The 22,175-nt window shown below is 44.0% G+C and overlaps 1 protein-coding gene across 5 annotated transcripts in view; it reads left to right on the top strand.

The window, feature by feature from the left end:
- Positions 1-1,010: 1,010 nt before the first annotated feature.
- LOC110259877 (NXPE family member 3) overlaps positions 1,011-22,175 on the top strand; it is a 37,932-nt gene continuing 16,767 nt past the window's right edge. Inside the window, exons 1-4 of one of the 5 annotated variants that reach the window (XM_085016617.1) lie at positions 7,727-8,008; positions 13,937-13,961; positions 15,312-15,581; positions 20,134-20,302. The gene's annotated coding sequence lies outside the window, so the exon portion shown is untranslated. Of the gene's footprint in view, positions 1,119-1,378; positions 1,630-7,657; positions 8,009-13,936; positions 13,962-15,311; positions 15,582-20,133; positions 20,303-22,175 lie in introns of those variants that run through there. The other 4 variants (XM_085016618.1, XM_085016616.1, XM_021086214.2 and 1 more) reach the window with 4 other exon arrangements.

The following is a 22,175-nucleotide window of genomic DNA, read 5'->3' as shown; positions in this document are numbered from 1 at the left end:
TAACCACCCTGTAATAGTATCCCCAGATACTATAGAGATGAGGAAGTGGAAATTCAGGAGAGACTGAGCCTTGCTCACGGCACGCAGCTGGCAAGTGACAGAGCCAGATTCCAGTCTAAGTCTGCTGACTCCGAGGCTGATGGTTTTTCCATTGCTGCATTGGCCAACTATTTTTTTTTTTTTAAAGCTACATTTAATTTTACCTCAGAAATTCCCTGTTCTCATTTTTCTTGACACAGAAGAATCCTTCACAGGACACTGCTCCCCAGCCATCTTTAGAACTGGTTCATTTTCACAAACAGCTTGAATCAAGCTCCTCATGTAGGGAGGAAAGTCTTTTGTTCTTTCATTCAATGTTTATTGAGCACCTTCTATGTACCAGACACTTCTTGGAATTGGAGGTATGGCAGTGAATAAAAATAAGGCATTTTTTTTCCTGTTTTCCAGGAGCTGTGAGCCAGTAATAAATAAGTAAATAAAATACATATATTAAGTGGTGAGAAGTGCTATGAAGAAAAATAAAGCCGAGTTCCATCAACAAGACCTAAGCCTAGAGAATCCTGTAAAACAGACCCTACTAAAATAGTTGCTATCTTTCTTTAGCATCCGCACAGTTTGCTTCTCCACAATTGCCTCTCTTTGCTCAGTCTGGTATAAAAGCATGTAGACTTCCCCAGTTCTTTGGTTCTTCATTTCCGGGTGAGGACTCCCATGTCAGGCAACACTTGTGTCAAGGAGATTTTTTACCCTTTGCTCCTGTAATCGGTTTTATGTCAAGTTAATTCGCAGACCCAGCTGAAAACCCTAGGAAGGGAGAAGTGAAACATTTTGTGAAGGTGCATCTTAAGATAGGATGAGTATTTAATTTTGAATAAAGCATGTGAGCCTCCATAATGTGGACAGGCTTCATCCAACTGGTTGAAGGTCTGAAAAGGAAAGACTGAGGTTTCCAGAGAGGGAGGAATTCTCATTAAGACTTTAATAACATAGCAACCCCGCTGCGTTCCAGCCTGTTGCCCTGTGGATTTCAGACTCAAAACTGCAACATCAACTCTTCCCTGAATTTCCAGCTGCTGGCCTATCCTACAGATTTGAGACTTGCCTGCCCCCACAATTTGGTGAGCTAGTTCCTTAAAATAAATATTCGCGCTCTCCCTTTCTTTCCCTCCCCTGTTCTCTCTCTCTCCCTTACTCTCTGGAGAACCCTGACTAACACAGTGGTTGACTTAGGGCTGGTTTCTGTGTGTTTGGTGTCTTTGCTGCCCCCCTTAGCATTCCTTGTCCTTTTGATTCTGATTTTTTGTGCTGGTTGTTGTTTGCTTGGAAACTAGATCTCCTGGCCTCTCACACACAACCTCCTTTTCTCTTATTTTCCTAGTACCAATTATGACCCTATCCAAGAGCCATCGACAGATTTCCCAAGCCCAACTCTGCCTTTCTTGGTTTTCTTAACCCAGGGTTCAACCAGGGTACGAGTCATGTGCTTTGAGGATAAAATGCTGAAAATACCACATTCCTGACCCCGATGCTGCCCAGCCTGGAAACCAACGAGGCGGGCAAACAAAATGTCACAGCGAAGTGCAGCAAGCGCTGCGCTAGAGAGAAGCCCCTTAGATCCCAAGGGATGAGGTGCGTGTGTTGGGAGCGGTTGAGTTGGGGGTAAATAAAAGAAGGTGTGGTTTCCAGTCAGGATGGTCCATTAGGTTGAAAGAGGGAGTGTTGGGGTCCTTTGGAAACGGCTTGGACAAGGTAGGAGGAGGGAACTGGGATGGATGAAAACATGTCACTTCACATTGGAGAATTTGTTCCCTCCTTTGCCAAAAAAGGAAGGGCAAGGAGCAAAATAAAAAGTCCCTAAAACCAGAAGGAAGTTCTGGGAGCAGCGGGGACAATATAGAAAAAAAACAGTTCAATGTGTGGGTTAGCCACATGCTAGGTGCTGAGGTAGACACTGGAACTGCTAAGGCAGACCAGGTCCCTATCTTCAAGGAGCTCACTGTCTAACACAAGTGCAAGGCGCTCTCCCTGGAGTCTTCTTCCCCCAGGCAGATTGATACCCTCAAGTTTTCAATTCAGTTGTCACCTCATCAGAGAGGCTGATCCTGCCCACTTGATATAACGTCACCCACCAGCACCCGACCTTCTACATCCTCTACCTGACTTTGCTTTTAACCTTTATTAAAGCATAATATACATTCGGGAAAAGTTCACATATCATAAACGTACAGCTCAGTACATCTTCGCAAACAGAATGCACACACAGCAGCATCCAGATCAAAAAATGGCATTACTGGCGTTCCTCTCGTGGCTCAGCAGTAACAAACCCAACTAATATCCATGAGGACCCAGCTTCGATCCTTGGACTCGCTCAGTGGGTTGAGGATCTGGTGTTGCCCTGAGCTGTGGTGTAGGTCGCAGACCTGGCTCACATCTGGAGTTGCTGTGCCTGTGGCATAGGCCGGCAGCTGCAGCTCTGATTCAACCCCTAGCCCGGGAACTTCCATGTGCCACAGGTGACGCCCTAAAAAGACAAAAAAAAAAAAAAAAAAAAAGGCATTACAGCCCCAAGAACCCTCTCTTGTCCAGTCTCAACCCTTTTCCCATGGACAACCCCCACTCTGATTTCTAACAGGATTGATTTGTTTTACCTGTTTCTGTACTTAACATAATTGGAATCACACAGGAAGTATTCTTGTGTGATTTCACTCAACGTCAAGTTTGTGTGAGTCATTCATGTCGCCATGTAGAGTGTTGGTTTGGTCATTCTCATTGCTCTACAGTGTTCCATTATGTGACACAATTTATTTATCCATCCAACCATTAATCATTTCGAGATAGCTAGATCCCCAAACAATATATTGTTTTGTTTTTCATGTTTTTTGTCAAAGAAGTGGTAAAACCTACATGCTTTTATACTGGGTTGGACAAAGTAAGGCAATCGTGGAGAAATAATTAAACTATGGGGAGGCTAAAGAAAGGAAGGAATTATTTCAATAAAGTCCATTTTACAGAATTTTAGGTTTAACTTCTCATCTTTGGTGATAAGAATGACTTTCCTTCTGGCTTCTGCCTAACGTCATCCATGTTAAGGTTTTATCTCCTGCTTTTACAAAGAAAAAGAGGAGAGTCGGAGCACCATAACTGCACCTGCTTTTGTTTTTGTTTTTGTTTTTGTTTTTGTTTAATGGCTGCACCTACAGCATATGGACGTTCCGGGGCCAGAGAAGGAATGCAAGTCACAGCTGCAACCTACATCAGAGCTGCAGCAATATCTGATCCTTAACCCAATGTGCTGGATCAGAGATCGAACCCGCACTACTACAGAGACAACACCAGATCCTTAACCCACTGTGGGAACTCTGCACGTACTGTTTTTTAAAAAATACCTTTAATGCAAAATAATTTTTATGTCAAAGTGGCATATTTTGGGGCAACATATTCTGGTTTCGTTTAATAGCAACATCTAGACTGGTATTGAAGTCCAGGTTATCACCTGTGTTTTTGACCAACTGGCTACAGACTGGAGGTTCCAACAACCCTCTCCAAGGCTTTGATTAATTTGCTGGAGTGACTTACAGAACTCTGAGAAACATTTCACTTACTAGATCACTGGTTTACCATAAAAGGATATAACTCAGGAAGAGCCAGTTGGAAGAGATGCACAGGACAAGGTATTGGGAAAGGGCAGTAGTTTCCATGCTCTGAGGACACCGTTCTTCCCAAATCTCCATGTGTTCACCCTGCAAGAAGCTCTCCAAACCCCATTCTTTTGGGGTTTTATGGAGACTTCACTACATAGTCATGGTTGACTAAATCACGGGCCATTGGTGATTGAACCTCAGAGAATTTCTAAAGTCACCTCATTAACATAACAAAAGGCACCTTTGAATACTACTCAGCCATAAAAAAGATCAAAATGATGCCATTTGCACCGTGGAGGCAACTAGAGACTCTCAAACTAAGTGAAGTCAGTCAGAAAGAGGAAGACAAATACCATATGATACCACTTATATCTGGAATCTAAGATAGGGCACAAATAAACCTTTCCACAGAAAAGAAACTCATGGACTTGGGGTTGCCAAGGGGGAGAGGGAGGGAGTGGGATGGACTGGGAATCTGGGGTTAAGAGATGCAAACTATTGCATTTGGAATGGATCAGCAGTGAGGTCCTGCTGTAGAGCACAGGGAACTATTATATCCAGTCACTTGTGATGGAACATGATGGAGGGTAATGTGAGAAAAAGAATTTGCGTGTGTATATACATATATATATATATATATATATATATATATATATATATATGACTGGGTTACTTTGCTGTACAGTAGAAAGTGGCAGAACACTGTAAATCAACTATAATGGAAAAAATAAAAATAATTTTTAAAAAAGGCACCTTTGTGGCTCTCCCCCCTTAGGGAACACTAAGGTTTTAGGAGCTTGTGCCAGAAATGGGATGAAGAACAGATACATATTTATTACAAATGACAATATGCTGCACTCCTGGGTAAACAATATACTGGCTTTCCCTTTTTTATCCCTGCCCACATCCAGGAGTGTTTTGAGATAAGTGAGTAAGCAAAAGGGAAGGTGTGTGCTTTGGAAATACATTATCTTGGGGGAAGAGTTGGTGAGCCAGAGGGGAGGAGGCATTTGGGGTCTGGGACCCAGCAGGCGGCCTGCGAGCACCAGGTAGTATTGCAGAGTCCACTTCCTTGGTTCTTGGTGGCCAAGAGGGGTCCAAGCCTATCTGCTCTATGCAGGTTCTTTTTTTTCTTTTTTTTTTTCCCCCTGTCTTAATGCCAATAATAATGTTTATTTTTCAAAAAAAGTCAATTCAAGACTTGGAAATTTGAAATTAATGAATCTGGAATATCGTAGTAGTCACATGAGAATAGCAATAGTTCTTACACAACTGAACACATGTTCTATAATGTAAATTATCTGCAGCTAACTTCATGTTTCTTTAATTTTTTGACAAATATTTATTATAAAAGTAAGTATTCAGAGTCTAAGTCTTCCATAGGGTAAAAAAGTATCATTAAGACATTACTAAATCCATTATTTAAAGTAATACCAACAATGCAATTTGCCTTATTACCTCAAACCCCTTCCTTTTTTCTCTTTCTTTTTTTTACAGCTATACCTGTGGCATATGGAATTTCCCAGGCTATGGGTCAAATTGGAGCTACAGCTGCCAGCCTACACCACAGCCACAGCCACTCGGGATCCCAGCTGCACTTGTGACCTACACTGCCGCTTGCAGCAACACTGGATCCTGAACCCACTGATGGAGGCTAGGGATCAAATCCACATCTTCATGGTACTAGTTAGGTTCTTAATATGCAGGTCCTTTTAAAGCCTACTACTACTCAAATGTAGTAGTATGTGAAAACCAAAGAGAAGCAAAAGCAGGGATCCAAGACGGTGGCACGATTGAAAAAGTTACATTTAACAAATGAATGCTTTTAATGTGGAGACATTACAATCTTTATGATTTTAACAGTCATGCAGTAATTACAGGCTTACAGAGTTAGCCCGTGGGCAGAATATTGTAATGAGACACCGGTTAAACTCTAAGCTGAAAGTTTCCTTCCTTTAGAGCAGGCATGTCTCTGGCTGGGTATTTAACCAAACCCCTTTAGAGGGAATGTTCAAAACCTGTATTTGAGGCTCTTCGTGAATATGACCCAAGCAAAGAATCTCTCTTGCTCTGGGCTAGGCTCCAGATACAGTTTTAACATGCCTCAGTTTCTAATTATTCTTATGACCCTGCGGAGGGCGTCCCAGACAGAATGAATAATGTGGCCATGAGTCATCCTCAGCCTTGGCCTTGTACTTTTTTCCCAGTTACCGATTCACACTCAATTCAATCTATGGTTCCTTTTGGGACTTAGATTTTCCCCCTAGGGCTGGAAAGGATTCATTCATTCATAACAGAGCTCCTCTGTGCCAGGCACTGTTCTGGGGGTTGTGGATAAAGATCTCTACCCTCACGGAGCTTAGACTCCAGTAGATGCGGATAGAAAACAAGCAATACAGGAGTTCCCATCGTGGCGCAGTGGTTAATGAATCCAACTAGGAACCATGAGGTTTCGGGTTCAACCCCCGGCTTTGCTCAGTGGGTGAAGGATGTGGTGTTGCCGTGAGCTGCGGCATAGGTTGCAGACGTGGCTCAGATCCTGCGTTGCTGTGGCTGTGGTGCAGGCTGGCAGCTACAGCTCTGATTAGACCCCTAGCCTGGGAACCTCCACATGCCACAGTTGCGGTCCTAGAAAAGACAAAAAAAAAAAAAAAAAGCAATACATGCAAAAGAAAAATTAAATAGTATATTAGAAGATGATAAGTGTTATGGAGGAAAAAAGCAGGTCAGGGTAAATGGGATCCTGCAGTGTTAAATAGGCTGGTCGTGGTAGGTCTCTCTGGGGTGACACTGAGAAGAGTCAAGCAAAGACTGGAAGGAGGTGAGGAAGTCAGCCTGGAGGAAATCCGGGAGATGAGAGAACACAAAGGCTCAGTGTGTGCACGTGTGTATGTGCCTGATGTTCTTGAGACTCAGCAAAGAGGCCAGTGTGGTCGGAATTCCCTGAGCTCAGGGAGGTAATGGGGCCCAGGTCATGTAGGGGCATGTAGGAATTTGATTTTTCCTCTGAGTTAGTGGCTGTCAACCCTTACAAAACCTTCCAGACAATTTTATTTTCCTAATTGCTATCCTCTCATAAAAATCATAATATGAGAGATATAACGTATATTTGTTTATAATACTGTAATAGCCAAGATTCTCATCACTCCCTGCCTCTCCAGGAAAGAAATTTTATCCCCTTGGAGGTGATACTGCTCTTGTTAAGCATATATGCTCTGGGGACTCCTCTTCCCCCTCCCAGCTGTCTGGGGAGCTGTTTGCTTTCCTGTAATAGACTTTGCTTGCAAAAAAAAAAAAAAAAAAAAAAAAAACCATGCTCTGAGTGAAAGAGTGAGTCACCAGGGAGTCTGAACAAAGCAATGACATAATCTCACTTTTTTTTTTTCTTTTTACAGCTGCTCCTGTGGCAGATGGAAGTTCCCAGGCTAGAGATCGAATCAGAGCTGCAGCTGCAGGCCTACACCACAGCCAGAGCAGCTGGGGATCTGAGCTCCATTTTCAACCTACACGGCAGCTTGAAGCAACAACGCCAGATCCTTAACACACCGAGCAAGGCCAGAGATTGAACCTACGTCTTCATGGAGACTACACTGGGTTCTTCACCTGCTGAGCCACAATGGGAACTCCTGGCCTCACTTTTAAAAGGATCATTCTGGCTGTTTTTTTTTTGAGAAAAGACTACTGTAGGACCCACATGCGGAAGCAAGGAGACCGATTATGTAGGAGATTATGGTGGGGAAGACCAGGGTGCTAGCAGCGGAGGTAATGAGAGGTAGTCAGACTATTAATATGTTTTGAAGGTAAACTAGTAGGATTTCCTGATGCACCTGAGGGTAAGATGTGAGAGAAAACAAAGAGAGGAGAAAGATTTTAAGGGTTTTGGTTTGAGCCACTGGAAGGATGGTATTCTCTTCAATTTAGATGCAAAAGGCTAAAGGTGGAGCAATTTATTTGGAAGGTGGGTGGTGGTGGAATCAGGAGTTCAGTTTTCTATGCATCTATTTGAGAAATCTGCCACATGTCCAAGCAAAGATTATGAGTAGGCAGCTAGACAAGTCTGGAATGCAGGAAAGAAGTCTAGGCTAGAAATATCTAATTGGAAGCTGTTGATAGATAGACGGTCTTTAATCCATGAGAACGCATGAGCTCACCAAGGGCGTGAGTATAAGTAGAAAAGAGAGCCAGGGACTGAGCCTTGGGGCCTGCTGACATCAAGAGGTTAGGAAAAGAGGAGGAATCAGCAAAAGAGCCTGAGAAGGAGCAAGCTGTGAGCTAAGAGGAAACCAGGAAAGTGAGGTGCCCTGGAAAATAAGTGAAGAGCACATGTGGGGGAGGAAGTGACCAGTGGAAACAAATGCCTCTGACAGGTATGAGAACTATCAATACGGGATGGAGGCGTTCCCATGGAGGCTCAGCAGTAATGAACCCGTCTAGTATCCATGAACCCAGGGATGGGTTCAATCCCTGGCCTTGCTCAATGGGCTAAGGATCTGGCATTGTCGTGAGCTGTGTTGTCTGCAGACGTGGCTCAGATCCCACATTGCTATGGCTGTGGCACAGACCAGCAGCAGCAGCTTCGATTAGATCCCTAGCCCGGAACTTCCATATGCCGCAGGTGTGGCCCTAAAAAGACAAAAAGGAGTTGCTATTGTGGCGCGGCAGAGACGAATCCGCCTAGGAAGCATGAGGTGGTGGATTCGATCCCTGGCCTCACTCAGTGGGTTAAGGATCCGGCCTTGCCATGAGCTGTGGTGTAGGTGGCAGACGTGGCTTGGATCCCTCATTGCTGTGGCTGTGGCTGTGGTGTAGGCTGGCAGCTGTAGCTCCAACTGGACTCCTAACCTGGGAACCTCCATATGCTGCGGGTGTGGCCACAAAGAGCAAAAAAAAGAAAAGACAAAAAGGGGGGGGAGTTGATCAATGAATTATGCACTCTAAAGGTCATTGATAATGTTGAAAGGAGCAGTTTTAGTGGAACAGTAGGAACAAAGTCTGACTGGACAAGATTAAGAGAGAACAGCAATAGAGAAATCAACAACATTGAGTAAGGCTCTGCTTTGAAGAGTTTGACTGCAAAGGGATCAGAGGAATGGGCCGAAGCTGATAGAAGGAGGTACAGATACATCAGTGATCAGAACAGGGCTCAGTGATCACAGAGAGGAGGGAGGGTTTTGTCAAAATGAGAGAATAAAAGCACAGCTGTATGCTGATGGGAATAACTCAGAAGAGAGGAGAAAAATGATGTGGAGAGCATGGAGAATTGCTGGGCAATGGCCTTGTGCAGGTGAGAAAGGGTAGGGTCCAGGGGAGGCGTCTTTAGGTAAGAGAATAGATCATCATGGTAGCTGATAGGCAGGCCACTTCTATGGTTGTACAGATGCAGATACTGATAGATGGATACAAATGTGATTGGGAGAGTCGGTGGGATTTTTTTTCAGAAGGGGGAACCGGGAACATTGGCTGAGAGAGTATGTGAGAGGGGGTATCTGGAGTTTGAGGACTCCAGGGGTGAAACAGTCGGCCTAGAGTGAGTGGCTGAGCATGGATGGATAACAGGATCACTGGTGGAGAGCAACTCACGGAACTGAAAGGCTGTCGCGTTGAAAGGATCACCTACACGAAATGCTGAGAGGAGGACAGGTGGGGGATTGAAGAGAGTGGGACTAAGCCAGGAACTGACATTGTTAAGAAATGAAGGGACTGACATGGCAGCTGGTAGACAGTAGGAACAACCACCTGCTATGGGCTCTGAAAGGGCCTGAAAAAGGTCCTGGAAGGTCAAAGAAGGCACAGCTGGGGGTGAGCCTGGAACAGGTGAGCAAATGCGACCTCACAGAATTAGCGCTGTGAGGCCCAGGGCCAGCCAGTCAGCCACAGTCAAGAGACCAAGCAGTCTGGGAGCCAGGAAAGGAGAGCCTCTCTTCCTGGCTTTGTTAGAAGGTGAGTGTGTACTTATTGAGGCAAACACTGTATTTAAAGGATTCTAGCAGTTCCTGCTGTGGCTCAGTGGCAACAAATCCAGCTAGTATCCATGAGGTTGTGGGTTCAATCCCTGGCCTTGCTCAGTGGGTTAAGGATCCAGCATTGCCGTGAGTTGTAGTGTAGGCAGAAGATAAGGCTTGGATCCTGTGTTGTTGTGGCTGTGGCTGTGGCATAGGCTGGCAGCTGAAGCTCTGATTCAGCCCCTAGCCTGGGAACCTCTGTATGCTGCAGGTGCAGCCCTAAAAAGACCAAATATAAAAAAAATAAAAATAAAGGACTCTGACGGCAAGATAGAGATGTATAAATTCCCAAACTGCTGGTACACACGACCTCATAGAGGCTGAATGGATGGGAGTCCAGTTGGTTCACTGTCACCCCTGTGGGCACATTAAATAACACTTTTGTGCATCTGTAGAGGAATAACCATATATCATTTATATTTAATACTATCACCTATCCTGAATTCACTCCCTGAAACTTCAGCTCAGAGCTGCTATTAGAAACTTGCAAACTGGAGTTTCTGTCATGGCACAGTGGAAACGAATCCAACTAGGAACCATGAGGTTGCAGGTTTGATCCCTGGCCTTGCTCAGTGGGTTAAAGATCTGGCGTTGCCACGAGCTGTGGCGTAAATCAAAAACGCAGCTCGGATCTGGCGTTGCTGTGGCTGTGGTGTAGGTTGGGGGCTACAGCTCTGATTGGGCCCCTAACCTGGGAACCTCCATATGCCATGGGTGCAGTCCTAAAAAAAAGAAAAAGAAAAGAAAAAAACTTGCAAACCAAGAATATGCTCATAAACTGGGGCCATACTGTCTCAAAATTAGACAAAACAAAACCAAATAAAACAAAGTTCAGGCCCACAAACAATTTCCACCTACCTCCTCATCATTCCCTCCTCCCTCTCCCATAAGAGGTAAGAGAGCTGAATTTGGGGACTTTTTTGCTCTCCTCAAAGAAATGAGAATGTAGCTATTGCAGAAAGAGGGGAAAAGGCCAAGACTGAAAAGAGAGGAAGAATAGGAGGTAGGGAAGAGGTAGGAAGGGAATGTGAACCCAGAGAGGTCTATGGGCATGAGGGAATCTAGTAAACTCCAGATTATCTCAGAGAGATGGAAGGGGTTAGACCATCAGATCTTTCCTGGTTAGACATAGGAAAGGCCTTTCCCATCTTGGCTTTCCCCTCAAAAACTCCTCCCAAGTTGGCTAGATCATAGAGTGATGAGATGAATTGATTTTATTTCATGATTATTCTTGTTCTTTTTTGGGGGCCACACCTGCAGCATCTGGAAGTTCCCAGGCTAAGGGTCAAATCAGAGCTGCAGCTGCTGGCCTACACCACAGCCACATCCATGCAGGATCTGAACCTCGTCAGAGACCTACACCACAGGTCAGCACAACACCAGATCCTTAACCCACTGAGGGAGGCCAGGGATGGAACTTATATCCTCACAGATACTAGTCGGGGTCATAACCTGCTTGAGCCACAATGGGGGCTCCTATTTCATGATTCTTAACTTTTCATTGCCAACAACCAACCCGCTTCATTATAGACTGAATGTTTGTGTCCCCCCTTCCCCAGATTCATATGTTGAAATTCTAGCTCCTGGTGTGAAGGTGTTAGGCAGTGGGACTTTGGGGATGTAACTAGTCGAGGATGGAGCCCTCATCAGTGGGATCAGTGCCCTTATAAGAGGAGAGGGAGAGAGCTCCTTCCTGTCTCTGTTCTCCACTACGTGAGGGTAAAATTAGATACCTGCAACTCCGAAGAGGCTCTCATTGGAACCTGGCCATGCTGGCACTCTGATCTGACTCCCAGCCTCCAAAACTAAATTTCTGTAGTTTATAAGCCACCCAGTCCACAATAATTTGTTAACAGCAGTCAGAAATAAGACACTCTTTTTAGTCTCTTTTTACAAAGTTGCATTTTTTTTTTTTGTCTTTTGTCTTTTTAGGGCCACACCCATGGCATGTGGAGGTTCCTAGGCTAGGGGTCCAATCAGAGCTATAGCTGCCAGCCCTCACCACAGCCACAGCAATGCCAGATCTGAGCCACATCTGTGACCTACACCACAGCTCACAGCAACACCAGATTCTCAACCCACTGAGCAAGGCCAGGGATTGAACCTGAAACCTCGTGGTCTCCAGTCAGATTCATTTCCGCAGCGCCATGACAGAAGAAGAAGAAAGTGAGAAGACTCAAATTTATAAAATCAGAAACGAACATTCCTACTGACTTTTCATGTAAAAAAAGGATTATGAACAATTGTATGCCAACAAAGTAGATACTTTAGATGAAATGGACAAATTCCTAGAAATATGCAATGTGCAAAATTGATGCTGGGAGAAATAGAAAATCTGAATAGGAGATTCAGGTAGGAGATTGGATCAGTAATAAAACCTCTCCCAATAAAGAAAAGTCCAGGACCAGCACTGGGAACTATATCTAGTCACTTAAAATGGAGCATGATAATATGAGAAAAAAGAATGTATACTTGTATGGGTAACTGGGTCACCCTGCTGTACAGTAGAAAAATAACAGAACACTGTAAACCGGCTATAACAGAAAAAATAAAAATCATTATAAAATTAAAAAATAAAGTCCAGGATCAGATAGCTTCACTGATGTCATTCAGTAAAAATTCTACCAAACATCTAAAGACGTATGAATATTAATTCTTCTCAAACTCTTCTAAAAAGCAGAAAAGAAACACTTCCTAATTCATTCTATTAGTATAGCGTTTTTCTTATGCCAAAGCCAAAAAATACACTGCTACAAAAGAAAACTGGGAGTTCCCGTTGTGGTGCAGCGGAAACGAATCTGACTAGGAACCATGAGGTTGTGGGTTTGATCCCTGGCCTTGCTCAGTGGGGTGGGGATCCGGTGTTGATGGGCCATTGGGTTGTTTCCAATTTTTAGTTGCTACAAATAAAGCTGCTATATTTGTGCACAAGTCTTTCTATGAGCATATGCTTTCATTTCTCTTGAGTAAATACCTTAAAGTGGAATGGCTAGATCATATGATATGTGTATGTTTAACTATATAAGAAACTGCCAAAATGTTCTCCAAACTAGTTGTACCGTTTTCTATTCCCATTATAACTGGGTAGGACTTCCAGTTGCTCTATATTCTCACCCATACTTGGAAAAGTTAATCTTTTAAATTGTATTTATTTTTTGTCTTTTGTCTTTTTAGGGCCACACCTGTGGCATATGGAAGTTCCCAGGCTAGGGGGTTGAATCAGAGCTACAGCCACTGGCCTACGGCACAGCCACAGCAATGCAGGATTCAAGCCATATCTGCAACTTACACCAAAGCTCATGGCAATGCCAGATCCTTAACCCACTGGAGAGGCTAGGGATTGAACCTGCATCCTCATGGACCCTAGCCAGGTTTGTTAACCACAGAGCCGCAACAGGAACTCCCTAATCTTTTAAATTTTAGCTACACTAATAGGTATGTAGTATTCGTAATGGCAGATAAAGCTTTTTTTTTTTTTTTTTTTTTTGCAGCTGCACCTGCAGCATATGGAAGTTTCCAGGCCAGGGGTTGAACTGGAGATGCAGCTGCGGCCTAAGCCACAGCCATGGCAACACAGGGTCCTTAGTCCACTGAGTGAGGCTAGGGATTGCATCTGCATCCTCATAGAAACAATGTCAGGTCCTTAACTAACTGAGCCACCACGGGAACTCCCAAGCTTTTTTTTTTTTCAACTAAAGTATAGTTGTTTTACAATGTTGTGTTAGTTTCAGGTGTACAGCAAAGTGATACAGTTATATGTGTATATATATGTATTCATTGTTTTTCAGGTTCTTTTCCATTATAGATTATTACAAGATACTGAGTATAGTTCCGCAAGCTATCCAGTAGGTCCTTGTTATCTGTTTTACACATAGTAGTGTGCACCTATTAATCCAAAACTCCTAATTTATTCCTCTTCTCCCATTTCCCCTTTAGTAATCATAAGCTTGTTTCCTATGTCTATGATTCTATTTCTGTTTTTTCTTTTTTTTGTTTTGTTTTGTTTTTTGCTTTTTTAGGGCCGCACTTGCAGCATATAGAGGTTCCCAGGCTAGGGGTCTAATTTGAGCTACAGCTCCTGGCCTACGCCACAACCACAGCCAAGCCAGTTCCGAGCAGCATCTGTGACCACAGCTCAGGGCAACGCTGGATCCCTAATGCACTGAGCGAGGCCAGGGATCAAACCTGCATCCTCATGGGTGATAGTCAAATTCGTTTCCTCTGAGCCACGATGGGAACTCCAATCGGAGTAATCTTGGTCTTGGCATCTGATGATTATCTTTTTTCTTTCAGGTTGTGACTGTCCTGTCTTGGTGTGGTGAGTGATTTTCTATTGTAAACTGGACATTTTAGGGGAGTTCCTGTTGCGGCTCAGTGATAATGAACCTGATTAGTATCTATAAGGATATGGGTTCGATCCCTGGCCTTGCTCAGTGGGTTAAGCATCCAAAGTTGCCATGAGCTGTGGTGTAGATTACAGTCATGGCTCAGATCCTGCGTTGCTGTGGCTGTAGCCCTGATTCAACCCGCAGCCTGGGAACTTCCGTTTGCTGCAGATGTGGCCCTAAAAAAACAAAACAAAAACCCTGGACATTTTAGGTATTATATTGTGAGACTCCAGGTCTTTTTTAGCAGGAAGCCACCCTGTTTAGGTGTAGTATTGTGGAAAGTAGCATAATGTCTTTTCTAGCAAAGGAAATCTTGGTGACTTCATTTTGCTCCTGTTCACCTTACTGCGACCACCTGCCCCCCCCCCGCCCCGCCCCAATCTTTCTCGCTTTTCCCAGGAACAATTTGTTTCAAATTAGCCAACCAGGAAGAATGTGCACCCTGACCTGACCTATGGGAAGGGGACAGGTACATCACCTGCATTAGGGATAAGTAGGGGAGGGTCCTTAGTTCGGCGTGTGCATTTTTTGGAGTGCCCGCGCCCTTCTGCAGAAGTAAAGAGACTTGTTGAAATCTCCCCAGGTTCACGTGTCTCATTTTTCGACACTGATGATCCGAGCCATGTCCCCAACAGTATGTAGATCCAGATGGGGTGGTTGTTCAGCTCCCTTTTGGGCCCTGCTGAAGCCGCCCTGGTGTAAGGGGAGCACATGGCCTTGGTGCCTCCAGATGAAGATAGAAGTTCAGGTCCACACTCTGCCCTACTGACATCGGGGTCGGGGAGTGCAGTGCAGCAAGCATTTCTTCACTATACCTTTTCCCACTGTTTCTGCTGCCAGGTGGGAACAGAAGCTCAGCTCCCTCCTGGAGTCAACTTTACTTTGATTAGTATATATGTTACTCTGAATTCTTTATATCTTACAAAGAACCCATTTGATAGGGACCACAACCTCCTCACAGTCCAAACAGGGCATTTGGGAAACACCACCTTCCGGAAGAGAAGATGCGGTGGTAAGGACCTAGCGAGCCTCCACGTCCCATCACTCTAATGGCTTTCCATTCATTTTCGATGTAATAAGCTGTGTTTACAGTTATCTACTTACATGTCCTTCAGAGTCAAAACTAATCGTGGGATTTACTTTCTTGTGTAGTGATTTGCTTTTCCTTCTCTTTTTCTTCTTCCCTCCCTCTTTCCTTTCCTTCCTTTCTTTCTTCTTCTTTCCTTCTTTCTCTGTCTCCCCCTCCTTCCTTTTTTCCTTATCAATAAATATTCATTAAGTACCTGTGGTGCCCAGGCACTAAGTTCTAGGAATGTAGCAGTGACCACCACCCACAAGAAAAGATCACTGTTTTGTGGTGCATAAACTCTACTGAAAAGACTCAGAAACAAGTAATAAAATAAATCTGTATACAATTTGAAAGAACAAAAAGTCCTATGAGAAAAAATAATGTGAAAAGGCAAGATGGTGAGGAGGAAGATGCTTCTAAGGCGGTTTCATTTGGGCTGAGTCCAGAAGGATAAGAAGGAACCAGCTCCGTGATGATCTTGGTGATAATCTCTGGCTCATTCAACCCTCTGCCTCTTTTGCAACTACACCTGTGCTGCTGAACATGCCTAGAGAAAAAGTTCAGCTGCACTGAATGCTCTCCCCTTAGGGTAGGACCACAAACTTCCAGGGGGCTTAATGCTGCAGAGGAATCAGGGTGGTTCTGAAAACGTGGTCCCCAGACCACATCATCAGTATCACCTGGGAGCTTGTTGGGAAATGGACCGCTCAGCCCCCACCCCAGACACACTGAATGGGAAATCCTGGGAAGAGCATCCTCATGGATACTAGTCAGGTTCTTAACCTGCTGAGCCACAACGGGAGCTCCCATAAATATGCCCGCATGTAACTTTCAAGTCCATATGAGCAATGTGTTTCTGTAGGGTGTCACCTGGCCGTGGTTTTGCTGATCAGAGAGTAGGTGTATCTTTAGACTTATTGGATTTTGCTGATTTTTAAAAAGTGGTTTTACCTGTTTACTCTTTTACCAGCAGTTTCTTGTTCCACATTCCTGTGAGCATCTGATATTATCATTTGTAAACATTTGGCAAAAATTATGGGTATCAGTGACTCATGTGGTTTTAATTTGAATTTCTCTGATTACTTATGACAGATTTTTTTTTTTCCCGGCGTTTTAGGGCCACACCCGCGGCATACGGAAGTTCCCAGGCTAGGGATCAAATTGGAGCTTCACCTGCCGGCCTACATCACAGCCACAGCATCGAGCCGCATCTGCAAACTACACCACAGTTCACGGAAACTCTGGATATTTAACTCACGGAGTGAGGCCAGGGGTTGAACCCGCGTCCTCATGGGTACTACTCGGATTCATTCTGCTGCGCTACAACAGCAACTCCAGAAGATTTTTTCTACGTTTTGAAAATCTGGATACCTGATTGATCTGGCACTGCTGGCTGAGTTCATCATCCTTTCCCTACATGTGGAAGTTTCCAGGCCAGGGATTGAACCTGCGCCACAGCAGCAACCCAAGCAGCTGCTGTGACAACACTGATTCTTAACCCGCTGTGTCACAAGGGAACTCTGAGACTAAGTGGCTGAAACAAGTGAAATTTATTTTCTCAGTTCTGGAGGCTAAGATCCAACATCAAGGTGCCAGCAGGGTTTGTGTCTGGTGAGGACTCTTTTCCTGGCTGGCAGATGGCCACCTTCTCACAGGTTGGAAAGACAGGTCTCCAATGTCTCTACCAGATTAGTGCCTCATTTAACCTTAATTACCTTCTTAAAATCTCTGTCTACAGATAGGCTCTTTGAGGCCGAGGGCCTCAACATATGAATTTTAGGGGGACACAATTCATTCCATAACAAATGGTAAAGTGAGAACATTTCAGACAAACATAAACTGATAGTGGCTTTACCAGGAGATCCTTACTAAAGAAAAAATTTAAGGCATGTACTTCAGTCAGAAATTAAATGACTTCCTATCCTTCTATCCAGATGTGAATGACTTGAACAATGAGAATCCATTTTGCTGGAGAGGGTGGAAACAGATCCAAAAAAATATTGCTGCAATTTTTGTCAAAGAGTGTTCTATGTTTTCCTCTAGAGTTTTATAAATGAAAAGATAACCTACTGAATGGGGGAAAATATTTGCAAATGATATGACCAATAAGGGAGTGATATCCAATATATATAAACAGTTCACACAGCTCAGCATCAAGAAAACAAACAACCAGAGTTCCGCTGTGGGTACAGCGGAAACGAATCTGACTAGGAACCATAAGGTTACAGTTTCAATCCCTGGCGGATCCAATCAGACCCCTAGCCTGGAAATCTCCTCATGCTGTGGTTGCGGCCCTTAAAAAAAAAAAAAAAAAAAAAGGAAAGAAAAGGTACATGTACTCCAAGGTTCATTTCAGCATTATATACAATAGCCAAGACATGGAAACAACCTAAATGTCCATTGACAGAGGAGTGGATAAAGAAGATATGGTACACATACACAATGGAATATTACTCAGCCATTAAAAGGAAAGAAATAATGGCATTTGCTAGTTAGTCAGACAGTGAGACACCAACATCATATGCTATCACTTACATGTAAAATCTAAAAAAAGGACACAATGAACTTCTTTACAGAACAGATACCGACTCACAGATTTTCACTAACTTATGGTTATCAAAGGAGACAAGTTGGGGGTGGGGTAGTGGGCTGGGGGTTTGGGATGGAAATGCTATAAAACCAGGTTGTGATGATCATAGTACAACTATAAATGTAATAAAATTCGTTGAGTAAAAAAAAAAAAAAGCAAACACTAAAAAATATCAGAAAGGGAATTCCCGTCGTGGCGCAGTGGAAATGAATCCTACTAGGAACCATGAGGTTGCAGGTTTGATCCCTGGCCTTGCTCAGCGGGTTAAAGATCTGGTGTTGCCTTGAGCTGTGGTGTAAGCTGCAGATGCGACTCGGATTCCGTGTTGCTGTGGCTGCGGAGTAGGCTGGTGGCTACAGCTCTGATTAGACCCCTAGCCTGGGAACCTCCATATGCCACAGGTGTGGCCCTAAAAAGACAAAAACACAAAAATAGTAATAAAAATAAAAAAAGAACGATATTTTGACTTTTGAAGCAACATGCATGGACTTGGAGTGTGCATTACATTAAGTGAAATAAGTCAGAGAAAGACAAATACTATATGATATCATTTATATGTGGAACCTAAAAAATTCAGCAAGCTAATGAATATAACAAAAAAGAAGCAGACTCAGATATAGAGAACAAACTAGTGGTGATGGGGGGGAAGGGAGCACTATAGGGGTGGAGGAGTGGGAAGTACAAACTATTGGGTGTAAGCTAGGCTACAAGAATGTATTGTACAACACTGGGAATACAGCCAATATTTTGTAATAATGGTAAATGGAGTATACCTCTTAAAAATTGTATAAAAAGGAGTTGCCTTGTGGCTCAGTGAGTTAAGGACCCAACATCGTCTTTGTGAGGATTCGGGTCTTGCTCAGTGGGTTAAGGATTTGGTGTTGCTGCAAGCTGCAGTGAAGTTCGCAGATGTGGCTTGGATTGGGTGTTGCTGTGGCTATGGTGTAAGCCGCAGCTGCAGATCTGATTCAGCCCCTGGCCTGGGAACGTCCTGCGCCCTAAAAAGAAAAACTTTTTTTTTGAAGTATAGTTGATTTACAATGTTGTGATAATTTCTGTCACATAAAAAAGTGATTCGATTATACATGTACACACATCCATTCTCTTTCAGATTCTTTTCCCACACAGATTATCACAGAATATTGGGTAGAGTTCACTGTGCTTTACACCAGGTCCCCATTGACCAATCATTCCATATACTTCAGTGTGCATAAAAAGTAAAAACCGTAAAAAAAATGTTAAATCTTTAAATGAAAAATGTTGTTGGGAAAATGGCACTGATAGACTTGCCCAACACATGGTTACCACAAATCTCAGTTTGTAACAAATGCAATATCTGCAAAGTGCAATAAAAGAAATATACCTGTACACTACCTTCTCTGCTTTCTTTCTGTTGTTTTGTTTTTTTGTTTTTGTTTTTGTTTGTTTGGGGGGTTTTTTGGCTGCACCCACGGCATATGCAATTTTCCCGGCCAGGGATCAAACCTGAGCTGCTGCAGAAACAACATTGGATCCTTAACCTGTTGTGCCACAGCAGGAACTCTCCTTCTCTGCTTTCTGATTTTATTTCTGTAAGTTATTCTTTGTCTAATCAAGTGACCTGTATAATATCTTTTGTAGAGAGAATCAAAATAATGTTTTCCTTTGTGAACCCTGGATTTTGAAGTTTCTCTTTACCCCAACCTCTCTCTCTCTCTTTTTTTATTTTTGTCTTTTTAGGGCCTCACCCTCGGCATATGGAAGTTCCCAGGCTAGGGATCCAATCAGAGCTGTAGCTGCCGGCCTACACCACAGTCACAGCAACATGGGATCCAAGCCGTGTCTGCGACCTACAGCACAGCTCACGGCAACGCCAGATCCTCAACCCACTGAGCAAGGCCAGGGATTGAACCCATGTCGTCATGGACATTAGCTGGGTTCATTAACCGCTGAGCCACGACGGGAACTCCCTCCCCTAACCTCCCATTCATTTCCTGAAGCCATGGCATTTGGAATCCTTCTCCCTGCTTCCAGCTTGAGCCTCTTTTCTCCTCTTAGTGCTAAATGTTACACAGAAGACAATAAAAATTCAGAGTCAGGGAGAAAGCACTCAGTCTTCAAGCAAGAACACCACATAACATCCCCTGCCCTTTCCCTCATCTGCTTAGGAATGGACTCAAGTCTAGTTTCCAGAAAGGAGAAAAGTATGGCCCTCTCCCAGGCCACTGCTTTGTTCTGCAGACATTAGTAGAAAATGCTCCCCGGTGAGTGGGAAGAGGAAGTTATTCTTTGTCTGGGGGTTTGGCCCATGGTGTTCTACAGTAATTAAGCACCTCTTGCTGCAACCTTATTCCCACATTTCTTCTTTACTGTTGTGTTCTCAGCCACTAACCTATTCTGCTAAGAGCATGGCTCTCTCCTTCCTACCACAGCGATGCTCTCTCCACATCTGACCTCATTCTAGGTGTCTGGCTGGCCACAGCATCCACATGTATAGAGATGCTGTACTTCGGCAGGACATTATCTTGTGAGTTATGACGTTGTGAGCTATGAAGAGAGGAAACAAGGCTTTGGGGACTTGGCAGAAGATGGAGAGAAAAAACAAGAAGAGTTGAGAGGTATCCTGTAAAGAGGTAAGGGGGCTTAGGCTTCAAGAAAGGAAATGTGAACACAGGCAGTGGACTCTAGGGCAGACTCAGGTAGAAGGAACATGGCAGTTAGTCTATTTGTCATGTAACCAGTATGGACTGAAATCACAGTCTGGGCAAATCACCATCTTTAGTGTTGTACAGGACATGGAAAGGGTACAAGATAAGGTGATAAAGTGATATGCACAGTGCTGAACAAATAGAATGCTGGGTTCTGTCCACAGATGGGGATATGAGCAATGTCTAAGTGGTCGGGAAGACACAAGACTCAGGTAGTCATAAAAACGAGGATTGGGTAAGGCTACAGGCTGAAGAAAGTGGTCAACAGTTTAAAATAGCACTGAGAATTTGAGAAAGATAATAGTGAAAGAGACCACGGAGGTGACAGTTAACACTGGGAGACTTGAAGGGAACTAGAGGTGGATTCATGGTTGGGAGGAAAGTAGGATGGATCTTTTATTTCCAGAAGATACGGAATATCTCCAGGATAGAATACGGGGTGTCTACCCAACAAAGCCAGTAGCCAGTGTTCAACTAGAGAATGCTCAGGGATGCAGGCCAGAGTATTTTATAATACGGTGCTATACCAGTGGGCCCATAGCTGACCCCTGGTTCTGTAGCCCACCTCATGGTAGGTCTGTGTGCTCATTCTCATTCATGAATTGGGCCGAAGGGGAGAGGAAGGTGGCATTGGACAGGGGCACAGGATCCAACCACTAGGGCTCCCTTTTTGCTTGTACTGACCACTGCCTGATGTATGGCAATTTATGTAGATGGTCCTAACTACACTGTTGGCTGGGGAACCATACACACTGATTGCCACCTAAATTCCAACAGCAACTTCAGGTCTATGCACAGCAGTGACTTCATTCATCAGCTGAATAAGCTTCCCTGAGATGGCTTCCTTTGCTAGCAACCTTTTGGGGTTTGAGTTATGATATCAAATTGACTCCATCCTGGGCATCATTTTTTTTTCTTTTTAGGGCTGTTCTTGGGGCATACGGAAGTTCCCAAGCTAGGGGTTGAATCAGAGCTGCAGCTTCAGTCTATGCCACAGCCACGACAACACTGGATCCAAGATGCATCTGTGACCTATGCCACAGCTTGCAGCAATGCCAGATCCTTAACCCATTGAGAGAGACCAGGGGTTGAAAGAATGAATGAATCAGGGATTCAAGATACTAGTTGGGTTCTTAACCTCCTGAGCCACAATGGGAACACCCCATCATTTCTAATTATGCGGCTTGATTTCTCTTCTTGGTCTGCTCTAGCCAAATGCACCTACCAAGGTCCTAAGGCTGTGTTGGGATGAAAAAATGAAGCCTGCAACCTAGTCCCAGGAGTGAAAGGGGTCAACTGAGTGGTAGGATGTCTGGAATTTCTAAGGGAGGATGGTCTGGACTCCTGGGTTTTCCATTAGCCTCAAGAAGTAAGTGCTGAGGAGGATGTAGCTTCCTACTCAAGAAAGGACTGGAGGAGGAGGAATAAAATAGGCAGCAGCTACTTCATGAAGCTGAAGAAGAGATTGCCTGCTCTGTCCCAAGTTAAATTCTTAGTATTTGTCTTAGTTTTGTTCAGATGTTGAATAAACATGATGCTGTACTGACTGGAAGCAGATGCCTAACAGTGTGGGATGACTGTATTTATTAGAGCAGTGTGGGTGGCTTTTAGAATTTAAGGAAGTCTGTCCAACATTATAGGTACAAGGAAGAAGGGGTGGAATTTCTAAGTGATTAAACAGAGGTGAAGGAGGTGAGTAGGTGGGTGGAATTGGTGACTAAGATCACTATGTTTCAAGAAAAGACATGAAATGGGAGTGTATTTGGAGTTTACCAATAGCAGTTGGGGGACTGAATCT

Source organism: Sus scrofa, chromosome 3 (genome assembly GCF_054392235.1).
Source record: "Sus scrofa isolate SSC_HxYL_T2T_F1_AM1 chromosome 3, Sscrofa_HxYL_maternal_Yorkshire_Landrace_v2.0, whole genome shotgun sequence".
In the NCBI taxonomy this organism is placed as follows: domain Eukaryota; kingdom Metazoa; phylum Chordata; class Mammalia; order Artiodactyla; family Suidae; genus Sus; species Sus scrofa.
Note: the sequence above shows the minus strand (reverse complement) of the source record. Positions and strands in the feature narration are given on the sequence as shown.